Raw genomic sequence first — 13,651 nt, forward strand, 5'->3', positions numbered from 1 at the left:
ATGCTACAGAGTTGCATGCCGGAGGCAGTGCCAGGTTAAGTACACCGTCATACAGGACGTTCCACAGGGTGGGACCCAGTATCGATCTCTGTGGAACTATCTGCGTCATGTCCTGCTCATAATGGTTACACCTCGGAGTTCTCTCCCGTAAGTATTCATCGATGACCTTGACCAGGTATCCATCTATTTGTAGGCCTTTAAGTTTATTCAGTTCATTTCCCCATTTAGCCATGTTGAAGGCGTTTCACACGTCCACCAGTATAACAGACCCCCAGGTGTTCCTTCCAGTTATTGCTTCATTAATAACATGCGTTATGGCATCGACTGTTGATCGATTCTATAACGCACCTAACCTAACTTAACCTAATCTAACCTAACCTAACCTTACGTAACATAACCTAACAAAGTAGATAGATTTTCAGATTTTTCTGACAAACAATTTTTTATCTTACATATTTTTTTCATATAAAAATTATCCTATATTACTTCTAATACCTCCAAGAAAATGTATACAAAATTTCATGATGATCGATTTAGTAGTTTTCTCGTGAAACCGTAACAAACAAACTTACATTGGCATTTATAATAATAGTGGGGAAGCAGAGATTGTTTTTGTTTCTGTATTTTTCACACACAAGGATTATTTTTTTTCAGTGAATTTCACACTTTTTCTTCAACTCATTTGCCCTGGTGACATGATTGACTGAATGAGTAAATTGATTAAATTATTTCATAAACTATATTTTACGATTTGCTATCACAGTAGCTTATTCGTAGTGAATGACATACTGAAAGTTGCATCTATTATGTACTCAATGTTTTTTCATACACCCCTTATAATCATACCTACTCAGGCACTTCTTTGATCATAATTACCCAAAGCATCTACTCAACTTTTGAACCTAAAGTACATCCTCAAATTATGACATATCAATTATACAATGTCGGTTTCTAAGAAAACAAGTTCAGTAATGGTGGTCTATTTAAATCCAGTTGGTCATTCAGTACAATGTTTGAATTTTTAAATTTATAAATTTTTATTGCTTCTAAATAATCAAGCTACATACCTTTATTTTCTATCTGTAAAACTTCAAAATCTCCGGTGATAATATGGTTTTCTTCTGAAAGACGATTTGAATAAGGTGAACTTGTTTTCTCATTTACAGAGCTCATATGATGGCCTTGAATGCAATTCCTAAATGTTCTGCCACTTTGACCAATATATACTTCGGCACAAATTCCACATTTTGATTTATATACTCCTGATTTTTCGAATTTGGATGTTTTACTTTATTATTTTTAACAAATTTCAGCTGATTAATCAAATACCCGTTTTTCTCCGGTATTATTCCATTACGATTTGGCTACTTTTCATATATTTCTTCTAGACGAATAGCAAGTACGATCCATTTCTAACAAATTGTTACAAATAAACTTATTTCTAGATATAATGAATATTTCACCCTGTTTTTTTTTTCATTGGCCAATTCCACTCGACGGTAAAAATATATGCTGACGTTTGATGTTTTTACAATTCTGAAGATGGACGAAGATTTCTGGCCTTCAAAACGCTGAGGTGAGTATTTGGGGTGAGTATATTCAATATGAATTTTTACAAAATTGATAGATCATCAATTGAACAAGTGAAAATTAAATAGTTAATGAGTTTGTGCATCTCTAGTGAAATAATAGTTGTTCTGGGTATAGGAAAGAGACATTGTCCAATTTCTAATAAGATTCCACTGATACTGTTACGACCGGTGTTGGTTAATCAAACTATTCTTAAGTGATCAAGTGAGAATCATTTGTATTTTTCCGAAATTTGAACGTTCCAATTGACTCTCAACTTTGATTTTGTCGGAACTCCTGGATCTTGTGAATTTCATTATCATTACCAGTGTATATTTTATCCGATTTGTTTCTATCATGATCGCCAGCCAGATGAAGAAATAAATCGGAAATGGTATCATCTCATACCGAAATATTGATCGGCTCCGAAAGAATGGAAGCCGAACTTCATCGTGACATATGACATCTGCGGTAAATCCTCCCCGCACTTCGAAGCGAAACAGGTTGTAAATCATCTCCCTGTGAGTCACAGTTTATTATACTTTTTACGAACCCCGAATTTCACAGATGTTTGTCTACCTTTTATCGTACATGGCCATCTAGCACGCACGGGTTTATCCAGTCAAAATGCTGTTTCATTCTTCACGTTATTACCTTCATTATTCCACATCATTACTGTCGAATCAGGCCACGACTATTTGATATAATGGCGGCTGATAGAAATGAAGAATTGTGAATTGGGGTTTTCATATTTGAATGGACGCTTGAATGGGCTATTGTTGGCATGGTTACTGACAATTGAGTCAATCACTGGTACATTTGAATAGCGGATAAAGTTCTTTAAGGGTCAGTGCATAGGTTATCTTCCAAAGAGAGGGTTTTTGCTTTTTCGGAAATGAATTTTCAAAGAATAACTCTGAACTCAACAGTATGTCAAATTGGAAATAAGAGTATGGTCTAGAAACCATAAAAAAGCGTCTATGAATCGTCAAAATGCGTATAGAACACGCCAAAAAAGCATCTAGTCAAAAGCTATCTAAAACCCATGAAAAAGCGTTTATGACTTGTCAAATCGATGTTTTCTACGACTGTCATATGGTTTTATGAACCCAAATTTCTGGAGCTGAATGGAAATTCATAGAAAACGCCGTTTCAATGATTCCCGGTTGCCTTTTGACGGTTCATGGGCGCTATTTGAGGTTTTCTACCGGTTTACCTGAGAGGTTCGAAAATATCCAGAATAGATATTAGATTTTCTTACAGAGATCTACATGGATCAATGGCCATTTGAATCCCAGAAGAGGCTTAGCCTCTATACTTCAATGTAATGTGAGTGATTTATGGAAAACCTGTGAAAGTTATAAGCTGCTCCTGGACAAAGGTCCTGTTATACTGATTTTCTGAGTTGAAACATTTTCTCATTTTATTTTCAATCCGGAACTAATCGCAGAGTACTTGAAAACACTTACAGTGTTATGAAAGTTTCAAAGTTATGGCTTCAGCTGAAGTACATGGACTTTAAATCAATTTTATAGTGACATTAGAGTGACATCACTTTATTTGCTAGAATGTGAAGTAAAATATTTATCTATAATGCAAATTATCACACTATTAGTGAAATTTAGATGTAAATGATAAAGAAATAGCTCTCCAAAGGAAAATATCAACAAACAATTATTTTTCTTGATTTGATTGTATTTTTGTCTGAGATCTATCCAATATTTTTATTTCATTTCATTCATTTCATCTTTCATTTTTAGAAAACTCATAATTGCTATGGCCCCCTTAGAAATATCCTCTGGAAATATACAAATTTCCAGCACATTTTGAAAGCCATTTTTGGTAATTACAAATATTGAAATGAAATTTTTGAAAATGTTGAAGAATGAAATTTCAAGAATGGTTAATGAAGAATCAATCAGGAGAAAATATTACTTAAGAATAATTATATTGCCACCAAAAACCTATTTGAATTACTTCTGGGACGAATTGAATATAATATATGCCTCACACATGAATCGTAAATGCAAATTTATATCCCTTTGGGGGTTCATTCAAAACAATTAGAGCTCTAATAAAATTACATTGTCACAACACTTTTATCCTTGTTGACCCTTTTCCTGTGAGACATCCCCTTTACTCTGTCACCCTATCAGATTGTCATTGTTGCGAGTCTAACTATAACAAAATTAGAATACACCGCTCAACAAATGTCCCTTCAGGGTTTCATACGATTAGTTTGTAATATATGAGGTTTTCAATTCATATGTTTGATATATGACGTTTCAGAATTGAATCACAGATAATTGAAATACAATTAAAAGTACTTGAAATTTCAAAAGTTTTGTCCGTTTGAATGTCATGTATTTTTGTAGCTCCATATCTCAATGAAGATTTATTCTACTGTCTCGTCGTATATACTGATCAATAGATAATTTTGAACTATATACACTCCTGTGCGACTGTATTTGAAACGGAAATTAACGCCATTGAATTGTGTACGTAGAGATTGGCAGAATCCAACCTCATACACAAAGCAATAAAAATATTCTCGAACAATCAAGCGGCGTTGGGAGTTCATGTATCCTACCGAGCAACGTCTAAATTTGTTGCAAATTGCCAGAAAAACTTCCCTAGATAGGAAGACTTAACAGATTTTCTCTGTTCTGGAGTCCTGGCCATACTGGCCTGAAAGGCAATGGAGCTGCTGATTCCCTTGCAGAGGAGGGTGCTGCAAGCAGCTTCATCAATTCCAGAACCTGTAACTGGCATCGCTTTAGGCTTCGCCAAACTAAGATTGAACACCTGAATGACCAGAAGACTTATGGATTTCTGGTGGAATCTTCCAGGGTTGGCTTGTAATCACCCTTCGAAGCTTGATACGAAACAGTTGTTGGACTACATTACGGATGAACTACGATGTCTGACAGGCCTTCTTACAGGTCATTTGAATCATCATATGCAGAGACTCAGACTCTTGGAAGAAAATGTGTGTCGCCTCTGTTTGGAAAATGATGGAACAGCAGAGCACATACTTTGTATGGTCAGATGGTAAGAGTACGACAGAGCCGTACTCTCACCATTACGTGTGATAAAAAGTAAATCGTCTATGACGACAGAGACGGTCAAGACAGTGATTGGGTACCAATGAACCACCTAGGCACTTTCCAAAGGCGACAACCCACCAATGAAAAGGTCATGGTTACAGTATGGTGGTCATCGGCTGGTCTGCAGCTGGGCCAAACAATCGCAGTAGAGTCCTATTGGGGAGAAATTTATGAAATATATCGAAAATTGCTGAAACTGATCAACAGAAGAGGTTCAATCCTGTTCCACGAGAACACCGATCCGCACGTGTCACAAATCACCGCCCGAAAGTAAAACGAATTGAGTGTCGAAGCTCCGCCTCACCCACCATACTTGCCAGACCTCCCGCCAACCCGCAACTATTTTTCAAGCACTTCGATAACGTTCTCACTGGTAGAACCTTCGCCAATAAGGAACAGGCAGAAACGGCCTTCGAAGATTCCATCGAATTCCAATTTCATGATTTTTATGCTGACGAAATTATTCGACTTGTGTTACGTTGGCAAAAGTACCGAAACCGACCTGAAGCCGCCCCTGACCAGCCGACCATGGAACAAACACATGACATCACTGCGAAAGAATACAGTCGGGAATCGCCGGCAAAATTATAGTACCGAACCGACTATAGAATTCTCGAAAAGACCTTTACCGATATGAGCCCGTCTTCCCGACCCAAGAGGGCAGTTCAGAGAGTGAATAGATTGGCTGAAGAAGAAATTCAAATAGTGGAAATTAATTAGGCGTTAGTTGCTAAGTGTTGTAATAAAATTAGTTTGTGATTATTGAAATATTGTTGAAAATTAATTTGTTTAAGGCAGTTAATGTATTAAATTGCGACAGTACACTAATTCAAATGGCGCTCATTTCCATTAGACTGATAGAAACGAACGAATATTTGTAAACAACCTAACATCAGAACTGTTCGAAGGGTTCTTACGTTGTTGATTCGAGAATGCTTAAGAGTTACTTCCACTTAACTAGCGTGATATCGGAATATATAGAAATGTAGGATTTCATAGCTGGAGTCAATGTTTTTGGTTGGTTTCCGGATTTTGCTCTGGTCTTCTATGGTTGTAATCTCCAAACGTTCCAACTGCAACTGCAGCATTCATCTTAAATGGCGTGGTCGAAGTAATTTTCTTGACGAATCAACTGAAACGGAAGCTTTCATTTCCGCCGTTATATTGGTAATTCTCTGTAATGGCGGGTTCGAGCGCACTTCTCGCGCGATTTGTGTAACTTGGTTCGTTTATGCGCTTTTCAATGGTGTGTGACAGATCTTTGGTAGATATGCTCTCTCACTTTCTGTTGGAGTTCTCTTGGTGTTTGTGTATTTCTATCTTCTGAAAGGATCTTGTGTTCCCCGTCGGACAGTGCATGTTCAAGGACTCCAGACTCTCGGTCTGTTCCAATCGGACACTCCGCTTGGGTACCAATGCTTCTTTTCGTCTGACCAATATAGAATTTACCACAGTTACATGGAGTCCTGTAAACTCTCGATGATTTGAGTGGATATCTGCTGTGTTTTGCTGATCTCAGATACTCCTATATGTATTTTCTTCGTCGGTTTGGAGACGATGTTAATTTTCTCCTCTTTCAGAATTCTCCCAATTCGGTTGGTGACACCCACCTTATATGTATGGCAGATACACAGTGCCTTGGGGTTGACATTCACTGGTGTTTGTCTTAATTTCCCTTGGACAAGTGGCACTGATTATGTCTTTTCTGTCATAGCCGTTCGCTTGTAACACAATTGCTAGGTCCAAAGAAATGAACTTTGAATATTCAAGCCAGTCTCGAATATACTTACAGAGTAGGTTGAATGGACTGACGCCTATCAGAAAACAACTACTCCCCTGGCTAATACCAAGAAGGACGTTGGATTATATCCGACAGGCGTCAGTGCAGGAATCTTCATAGAAAATTTCTTGCATATGCAATTGGCAATACAACTGAAAGAGTCGACCTTCATTTATGGAACGGGCACACTTGCAGACCGGTTTCGGGCTCATTAGCCACTCATCATCATCATCATCGACTTAAGGTCAATGATATTCCGTAATTGAAAATCAGAATTCTTCCAGAGTATCTTCCAGAGTCTCGAATATACTTACAGAGTAGGTTGAATGGACTGACGCCTATCAGAAAACAACTACTCCCCTGGCTAATACCACGAAGGACGTTAGATTATATCCGACAGGCGTCAGTGCAGGAATCTTCATAGAAAATTTCTTGCATATGCAATTGGCAATACAACTGAAAGAGTCGACCTTCAATTTTGGAACGGGCACACTTGCAGACCGGTTTCGGGCTCATTAGCCACTCATCATCATCATCATCATCGACTTAAGGTCAATGATATTCCGTAATTGAAAATCAGAATTCTTCCAGAGTATCTTCCAGAGTCTCGAATATACTTACAGAGTAGGTTGAATGGACTGACGCCTATCAGAAAACAACTACTCCCCTGGCTAATACCACGAAGGACGTTGGATTATATCCGATAGGCGTCAGTGCAGGAATCTTCATAGAAAATTTCTTGCATATGCAATTGGCAATACAACTGAAAGAGTCGACCTTCAATTTTGGAACGGGCACACTTGCAGACCGGTTTCGGGCTCATTAGCCACTCATCATCATCATCATCATCGACTTAAGGTCAATGATATTCCGTAATTGAAAATCAGAATTCTTCCAGAGTATTTCATTCCTCTTCCTAAGTTAGAGCGAACAACAAAATGTCACTCCATCTAGTGGACGAGGTACTAACTAACTGCATATCCGAAATTTGCCCGATTCCTCTGATTAAGAATGAAAAACTTGAAGACTGGCAGTGGACAAATCTAAAGAAATGAACTTTGAACGTTCAAGCCAGTCTGGAATATATCTACACAGTATATTGAATGGACTGACGCCTATCAGAAAACAAGTGTGCCCATTCCAAAATTGAAGGTCGAATCTTTCAGTTGTATTGCCAATTGCATATGCAGGAAATGTTCTGTGAATATTCCTGCATTGACGCATGTCGGATATAATCCAACGTCCTTCGTGGTATTAGTCAGGGGAGTAATTGTTTTCTGATAGGCGGTAGTCCATTCAACCTATTATGTAGGTATATTCGAGACTGGTTTGAACGTTTGAATTTTCATTTCTTTAGATTTGTTCACTGCCAGTAATCAAGCATAGCCCATTGACTAATGAGACAGTGATGATGGCCTAAAGAATAATCCAAGTTTTTGAACTCGTGCGCGGAATGCAACTTTGTCAAAAATCGAAAAAACCGCGAAAATCGGGTTTTTTCTTCAATTTTGGCGATAAAAACCTAAAGGACTAGTTTTTGAAATCCGTTAGTTCTGATTTTTTGCAGACTTGTTTGTGATGTTAGCCTAATGAATAATCAATTTTATTTTTCGTTTCAGTTTTTGACTGGCCGGCTGCCCATAAAGTGAGTGCTGTTTGAACTCAAAATCTACAGAATCTCTGATCCCAGTCCCAGTCTCTGTTTGCGTTTCATATGTAAGGAGACTTTAAGTGCAAGTCAAGTGCGCCTAGTGAAGGGTATAGGTGTAAACACCCTTTTTGCGTCGAATATTTCCCTTATGAACATAGCAAATCAGCGTTAATTGAAGAGCGTAAATGAGATATATGTGTACCGTGCTTGTCAGACAAAATACCACAATTCGAAGTTGATCAAAGCAGCTGTTAGCAGTGGAAAACCGAATATTATGCCATCAAGGGCCACGAGATCAATCTCTAAGCAGTTCAATTTCGATTTCAGTTGTCTATGTGGAGACAAAATAACTGAAGAGTTAGTTCCTTGTGGTAGAGAAGAAGAAGAAACCAGAGGAACCAAACAATGTCATTACTACGGAAAAGTTGTTTCTCAGTGCAACAATCTGGAAAGCAGCTGAGAAAAGTGGTGATGAATCGGCTCTTAAAATAAAAGAGCGTATATCTGAGAACACAGATTTGGTAGCCCTTGAAGCCATATATCATCGGTTTTGCCAAACAAAGCTCTACCAGGCACCACCAACAGAAAAGTCGAGGGGAAATCGTCAGCATCCTCAGTTGATAAGGTCATGGAGAAGATTTATTCATTTCTGGAAGAGAACGCTGAGGAGTGTCAGTTCTCTCTTGATGAACTCATGGACCAGATAGGAGGAGATAGACCTCAACTACGAACAGTCAAAACTCGCTTATTTGCAAATTATGGGGAGAACATTCTGATCGTTGAGAGACCCTTCAAACACACGACTGTTCAAGAACGCAGGTCACATAATTCTCACCAGTACATGGTATGACAGTAGAAGCTCAGATCCTCAAGCAAAAAGACTACTCGTGGTGAAAGCAGCTGCTGACTTCATAGGAGAAGATACATGGTTGCAAGTGATTTATTATTATTATTATTCAATTTCCGGCAAATAAACTTATTAACCTTTGTTGTACTAATTTTTTTCACTTCATTATTCCTAGCTTAATAAATAATAGATGAAATCAAAGATGAAATAGTTTTATTTCAAAACTGACTTTCATTTATAAAACATGTGTTTCATTACATAAATGAGAATTTATCAATTCTTCTTTATCATTTATCTTCTTTCTTTTTGAGTTGTTTATTTCAGTGACTCCCTAGTTCATTCTCCACCCTTAAACATCATCGTTCACACTTCGATGGTATAATCAGGGTCAAAATTAAATTGATCAGAAATACAGAATTGCAAAAAAATGGGGAGTTAGAAAAAAATTAAAAACTTTGAAAGGCTTAATCTCGGAAACTATTGAGTCTACAGAGACAGTTCTAGTATCATATTGTAACAAATTTAGTCTACTTTAAAAACTTACGAAGCAAGTTTTTTGCAAAAACTAGTCCTTCAGAATTTTAATCGCCAAAATTTGAAAAAACCCAATTTTTTCGCGGCGTTCTCGATTTTTGACAGTTGCGTTCGGCCCTCGAGGTCACAAATTCGGATTATTCATTAGGCCAACATCATAAACAAGTCTGCAAAAATCTGAACTACCGGATTTGATGCATGTTGTGATGTATAAAGTTACTGGAGATTAAAGGTGACAGACAACTGCACGTGCAATCCCAACTCTCGTACACCGATACCGACGAGCAGTGTATCTCCGCAAATGACTCCATTGTCTTTTCCCCACCGAATATATTTAATTATTCTTGTTAGCTCGTGAGCTACAGGCGGTATCGTCTTGAGCTATTTTCTCGTGGCATGTAGGTATGGAGGAACTGTCATAGAATAGGCAGTGACGGTTACAGAGCCGTGCACAAAGCACGTGTTGCCCGCATCGTAAACGGAAATCCATCTAGTGTGCCAAATGAAACAATTAGACGTCGGCTTTGCGAGTTTTTTGTAGTCTAGTGATCGTGGAAGCCGAAATTCGAGTTGTGAAAGCGTGATATGCAGTTGAGTGTTTTTGGTGTATTCATGCTCTGAGGATGAGGGTTTACAAAGGGGTTTTTCATTTGGATGTGGCGGAAAGTCTTTAAGCTGTTTGTGATGAGATTATTAAAAAGAATAAGATATTACAGTCTTTTGCAGAAAATACTTTGAATGGAATGGGTGTTATGTTACAAGCCTGTAAACTTAAATGCACTTTCAGAAAACTTCAGTGGGTTAATATTCGTTTTGAGGGCACATGGCGATTTTGAAAAACTTTTTGAGTGTACTTACGTATTTTGATGCGTAAATTACGAATCCGAAAGAAAAAAGCGGCGCTCTCCCTTATTTACAAAGTTACGGCCCTGCGAAGTTCAGAAAGGGGCAACTTTTCAGCCTTCTTTTTCACAAGATAAACTATTTAAAAACAAAAGTATTCATTCACTAGGTCACCTTTACACCTTATTTCTTCTTCCTTGACAGTTTTCACTTCAACAATCAACATGTTTTCGATAGAAATCTTGAACAATGTACGGAGCGGCTTTTTGGTTATATATCTCTGTATTTTACGTTTTTAAGGTTAATGGCATAGTTAGTACGACTGATGCTGTCGATATTCCTAAAGTAATTCAAATGTTTTTTGCCTTCATTCTTTAGATCGTAGTAAATTGGTTTTTAGTGGTGTATAACGAATTTGAAATAGTAGGCGGCGGCAAATACCAACCGCTTTTTTCTGAAATGTCACTAGCAACTAACCTAGAAATAAAAGAATGTCACTAGAAGAAGCATTCGTTTTCAAATTAAGTTTTTAATGAGAAAAATGTTGATTGTTGAATTGAAAAGTGTCAATTAAGGAGGAATAAAATGGAAAGGTGACCTAGTGAATAAATGCTTGTGTTTTTAAATAGTTTATCTTGTGAAAAAGAAGGCTGAAAAGTTGCCCCTTTCTGAAATTTGAAGGGCCGTAACTTTGTAAATAAAGGAGAGCGTCGCTTTTTTCTCTCGGATTCGTAATCTACGCATCAAAACAGCTCACTCAAAAAGTTTTTCGAAATCGCCGGGTGCCCACTAAACGAATATTTACCCTTCGGTAACCCTGAGTATTTTGTATAATTTTTTATGTCATAGTGTCACATCAGCTTGTGCAGAATGGACCATATTGGTCACTTTCGAAGAGAAACTCCTGTTTTCGAAATAGATAGATGAATATTGATGACTGAGTTTCAGGATAAAATTTTATTTCACATATAGTCAGTGGGCATACTTGAAGACTGGCTGTAAATCAAATTATCTAAGAACAATTCGTTCAGGTCAGGCCAGTCCCTACACAGTAGGTTAATGGACTGACACCTATCAGAAAACGACTACTCCCCTGGGTAATACCACGAAGGGCGTTGGATTATATCCGACAGGTGTCAGTGCAGAATTATTCACAGAAGTTATTCCTGCATATGCTGTTGGCGATACAACTTCCGCAATAGATTTTCAATTTTTGGAACACACTTGCAGACCGATTTCGGGCTGTTTGGCCACTGGTTAGTGCAAGGTAGTGTATATCATCAATATGGAGTCGATGATTTCCGATAATTGAAAATCGAATTCCTCGAACTAAGCTGAAGCATACAACAAACAACAGGTTTGTCGTCGCCCCATCTGCCTGTGAACGAGGTAACCAACTGCACATCTGAAATTTGCCCAATTCCTCGTATAAGGAAAGAAAACTTTCACATATAGTCAGTGGGCATACTTCAAAATAAAACAAATTTCGGATATGCAGTTGGTTACCTCGTTCACAGGCAGACGGGGCGACGACAAACCTGTTGTTTGTTGTATGCTTCTCTTAGTTCGAGGAATGATACTCTGACGGAATTCGATTTTCAATTATCGGAAATCATCAACTTCATGTTGATGATATACACTACTTTGCACTGACGAGTGGCCAAACAGCTCGAAACCGGTCTGCAAGTGTGTTCCAATAATTGATAATTTGATAACATTTTATGACAAACTCAATAGTGGAAATCGCATATCGATATCTGTCATCGTTTCTGAGTTACAGCATGTTTTTAGAAAAGTTTCTGTAACTTTTTTCCTGTCAAATATTTCATATTTCGATGAAAACATTTCCAAAGCCCTTTATACATAGAATTGAATGGTGTAAGAACTTATTTTTTCAAATGAGATATCAATAGTTATTGATGGATTTTTTTTCAATAAGACACCCTGTATATTCCTGCATATTTCAATAGAGCTTGAAAAGTCGCATACTTGATGTGTTGCTAGAGTTATCTTTGAAATACAGAGCTTTTAGATTTTTTCATCGAAACGCACATTTTGATCAAGTAAGCTTTGGACGACGCGGCGATAAATCAGAGAGAAATTGTTCATTGGTAGGCTATCAAATGTTGAGAAAACTTTTCACAGTAGTAATTAAAACGGATAATATCGAATGAACTATATTTACGAATAATAAAAGAAACTTCAACAATAATAATAATAGACAAATGTGCAATGGTCCATCTCAAAAGAAGACGATGCGGAGACTACGGAGAGGATGTGCAGCTCGTAGATGAAAGCATACTACAACATTTGGATGCCGGAAAGACGTATACTTACCTCGGGGTAGATCAACGCCACTCACAAGAGTTAAAAACAGTGAAGAACTCTCTCCGCAGCAAGTATCAGTACAAACTTCGACAGATCTGGTCATCGGAACCGACGGAGAAAAACAAAGTTGCTGCAACAAATATATGCGTGCCGTTTCAATCTTACTCTACTTGTTTGGAGTAGTAAAATGGACTCGGGAGGAGCTGTATCAACTTGACGTGAAGACCCGAAAAATGATGTATCTCTATAGGATTTTGCATTCCAAATCTTCCGTTTCACGGTTGTACTTCCCCCGACAACAGGGTGGCCGTGGACTTTTGAGTTTGGAGTGTCTACATGACAGAATGGTACTGGATATAGAATGTAAAATCGTCAGGAGTTCGGATTCCCTTCTCTGCATGGTCCGTGACCAGCAATTGGAGCATTTCTCTTCAGGGCAGCTGCCCAAGCAGCTGATGAACTCGGTTTAGTTTTCGACATCGAACGAGGTGACCACAACTCTGTAACTCTGTCACTGAGTTGAAACCCGTTCAGCAAAAAGCTCATATAAAAGCCGCAGAGATCACCTCACTTCTGCGTGAACACAAGGATGAGCCAATGCATGGGGTCTTCTTCAATAACATGGAGACATTGGCTCATCAAAGCGCCTGACTTTCGCTTTCCTCAGGTCGAGTGGGCTGAAGTCGGAAACTGAGGGGTTCATCACGGCTTGCTAGGATGGTATCTTCAACACCTCAGTCTACTGCAGTCGCGTGATGGGTATAGAGGTTCCTGACACAAGGTGCAGGGCCTGCCGTGAGGCGCCTGACATCCTGATGCACTTGCTATCAGCTTGTCCAGTATATGCGGTCTCGACCTATATCCATCGACATAACGCGGCCCTAAGAGTACTATATTACTATCCACAGCACTCTTACGGTATTGACGAGACACCAGTGTTGCCCTACGCTCCGAGGGATATTGATTCCGTTATGGGGAACAAGAAGTGCCGC

General features: G+C 38.3%; 1 protein-coding gene across 6 annotated transcripts in view; it reads left to right on the top strand.

Annotated features, from left to right (window-relative positions):
* The first annotated feature begins 9,890 nt into the window (after positions 1 to 9,890).
* The window catches only part of LOC111502419 (uncharacterized), an 89,603-nt gene continuing 85,842 nt past the window's right edge, over positions 9,891 to 13,651 (top strand). For all 6 annotated transcript variants that reach the window (XM_023156497.2, XM_023156495.2, XM_023156498.2 and 3 more), the window contains exon 1: positions 9,891 to 10,078. The gene's annotated coding sequence lies outside the window, so the exon portion shown is untranslated. The remainder of the gene's footprint in view (positions 10,079 to 13,651) is intronic.

This window comes from Leptinotarsa decemlineata, unplaced genomic scaffold, assembly GCF_025532065.1.
Source record: "Leptinotarsa decemlineata unplaced genomic scaffold, Ldec_3_MD MMD2_tig00002974_RagTag_RagTag, whole genome shotgun sequence".
Taxonomy (NCBI): domain Eukaryota; kingdom Metazoa; phylum Arthropoda; class Insecta; order Coleoptera; family Chrysomelidae; genus Leptinotarsa; species Leptinotarsa decemlineata.